General features: G+C 44.2%; 1 pseudogene; it reads right to left on the bottom strand.

Moving 5' to 3' along the window:
* Positions 1 to 325: 325 nt before the first annotated feature.
* Positions 326 to 827, bottom strand: LOC105817751 (annotated as a pseudogene).
* Positions 828 to 3,202: the final 2,375 nt, after the last annotated feature.

Here is a 3,202-nt window from a genome sequence, read left to right as displayed (position 1 = left end):
AGAAGAGAACAACATTCAACTAGCGAGGGTAACACATCTCTTAAAGTTCAAATGTCTTCCTCTGCCTTTGTATTTAACAGGCTACAGTGTCCCGAGAGGATTCACTATGAGAGTAATGTTATTCACAGCTTTAATAACTTACTTTGGAGGGGACTAATGAGAAAGCAAAATTTCATCTTTGTTTTCAAATAAGTGGTCTCAATTTTTCTTCTTACAGAAAAAGTTTAGATCAGTTTATTATAAATACACCTAGACCATTAATTTTTGCAGCTTTCAGGTTGAGTCCAGCACTTCATTTATATAAAGTCTATGAGGTCAGTAGAGATCACCTAATCTTAAATTGTAGCATCATCCATTCAAGCCTAGGCACAATCCCTCGCCAGTAAGAGCACAGCAGGCCTGTCTATGCCACTAGTAATCTTTAATGGCAATTAGCTTCAAAAACTGGGAGATTTCTGCCACAGTCATGCATTCTTTAACATCTTATTTATTAACAAGACTCAGCAATCCAGTTTTCCATAAATCCTCATGTGCTAACATTATATAGAGTTCTTCTCTAGTTACAGAAATGTTCTCTCTGTACCGTCCACAACTATTACAAACTCCCTGTTAGTATAGTAAGTGTTCCAGGAAGGACGAAGAGATTCTTGGCCACCAATATTCCACATTGAGAGACATGTATTATTAATCATTATCTCTTCTATATTACTTTCTATTATAGGGGATGTATGTACAACTTTATTCATAGCAAATTGGAAAAGGGTGGTAGTTTTCTCTGCGTTATCCAGCCCTACAATCATACCTTTGTGTTCCCGGTGATTGAAGAGTCTCCACGTTGTGGTTCTCAGGCAGCGGACTCCCCCACCCACCAGCCCCCCGGGCCGCCCAGACTCCCCTGGCTCAGGCTGAGGGGGAGGAGAGAGCCACGCTGGCCACGTCTTCCCCTAGTTTGTCTCTGACAGGTCCAGTTTGGCCATTTCTTTAAAAGGCCAAACATGAACTGAGGCGGGAGGATTGCTTGAGCCCAGGAGTTCGAGGCTGCCGTGAGCTATGATCCCACCACTGCACTTCAGCCTGGGTGACAAAGTGAGACCCTGTCTCTAAAAATAAGATTTTAAAAAGGCAAAATATGTTTCTTAAAACATATAACTACCATATGATCCAGCAATTACACTCTTGGGCATCTATCCCAGAGAAGTGAAAACTTACGTTCACACAAAAATCTGTGCTCAAATGTTCATAGCAGATTTGTTCACAATAGCCAAAAACTAGAATCAGGCTAAATGTTCCTCAACAGGTGAATAGTTAAGCAAACTGTGCTACATCCATACCATGGACTAGTACTCAGCAACAACAACAAAAATGAAGTATTGATGCATGCAACAACCTGAATGAATTTCCAGGGAATTATGCTGAGTGAAAAAGACCAATCCCAAAAGGTTACATACTATATGTTTCTATTTATATAACATTCTTGAAATGACAAAATTATAAAAATGGAGATCAGATTAGTAGTTGCCAAGGGTTAAAGAGGGGATGGGGTAGGAGGGAAGTAGGTGTGGCTATTGAAAGGGCAACAGGAGAGATCCTTATAGTGATGGAATGTTCTGCATCTGATTGTATTAATGTCAATATCCTAGTTGTGACAGTGTGCTATAGTTTTACAAGATTTTATTATTGGGGGAAACTAGGTAAAGAGTACATAGGATCTCTCTTACAACTGCATGTGAACCTGTCTCAAAATAAAAGTTTTAATTAAAAAAGAAAAGGTCTTTCTGTTCCTCTGTTTATCCCCTTCTCTTGGGCCCCGCTATAGTAATCCTGGCTGAGGTGTCAGTGGTAGTGGAAGCACTGATATTATTCCACCTTTCATTTATATCTCAACAGGGGCTTCCTGGAAATTGTAGAAGGCCAACTTTTTCGTAGAAGAAACTGCCTTAAATTTAAAATAAAGATACCTTGAAGCCTTGCCTTAATATGCTTTGTGACATTGGACAAATTGCTTAGCCTCTTTGAGATTTCATTTTATCATCCACCTGTAAAAAACATGAAGGGTTAAGTGAAAACACTTGGTAAATTGTAAAGCAGTACACAAAAGAAAGGTCTTCTTCCCTCTCTTCTTCCTTTCCTGTCCTCGTTAATTTGGCTAAAGGAAGGGATTGTGTCCTAGGCCCTCTTGTAACCCCGGGGCTTAGCCCAAGTCTCAGTCCCAGGAGGTGCTTACTAACAGTGTTTGTTAATGCTGATAATGGCAGAAGGTTTAAAGCCAGGGCTTGGCTCTAAGAGAAGGAAGGTTGAGCCCCTAGTGGTGAGACTTTGAAAAGCCCTTCATAGCACCCTGTGTAGACAGCTCCCTGCCCTGTGCATAACTTCATTCAGAAACATCATGGAACGGAGAGCCGAGGCCATGGAACAGGCCAGCTGGCAGTCTGGGGGACCAGACAGGAATGGCAAGAAGAAAAAAGCTTCTCACTTTGACCAAGAATTTTCGTATCCATTATCTCCTTTGCTCTTCACCATCCTCTCAAGGCTGTCACAGCATGCATGGATCATCGCCCTTCTACATCTGCAAACACTGATGCTAAATGGGGCTGCGACTTGCCCAAGGTTCACACAGTAAATGAATCAACGGCACAGCTAGGGCCAGACTCACAGGCCAGATATTTCCCACAGTGCAGATGGTGTCCAAATGGAAAAGCTCAGACAAAGAAAATGCAGTCCTCCCCTGCCCCTACTCAGAGCCTATCCCCAGGGAATTGTGGCCAGCCCTCTCCACACAAGCTCCTGTCTGAAGGAGCTGCTATCACAGCAGGCCTAGAAGTATTGGGGTGCTGACTGAGACGGCTTCTCTCCCTCCCAGCTCTGAGCTTTCAGTGACCTACTTAACGGCAGAGAGACAAGTTTGGGATTTGGGTCTCTCCAGAACAGGCACTCCAGGGCCTTCCCAGGCACCTCTTCCAGCCTTTCCTCAGTAGTGGCAGCTGGGGGTGGGGTCGGGAGGGCAGCTCTTCTTCTCACCTGTCCCTGAAAGCCTAGAATGTTCTAGGAGGCTCCCCAAAGACTGAAGAGAAACAAGTCAGGGCCTCCCTGGAAGTCAGTCTGATGAGGAGGTAGCATCCCCCTGCCCTTCCCCACCCCGTCCCCACCAGGGCCCGGATGCTTTCCCCAAGGTCCCTATCTCTCCACTTCTGCCCCCACCAGA

The sequence above is a fragment of the Propithecus coquereli genome, unplaced genomic scaffold (assembly GCF_000956105.1).
Source record: "Propithecus coquereli isolate 6110/MARCELLA unplaced genomic scaffold, Pcoq_1.0 Scaffold422, whole genome shotgun sequence".
Classification (NCBI taxonomy): Eukaryota; Metazoa; Chordata; class Mammalia; order Primates; family Indriidae; genus Propithecus; species Propithecus coquereli.
Note: the sequence above shows the minus strand (reverse complement) of the source record. Positions and strands in the feature narration are given on the sequence as shown.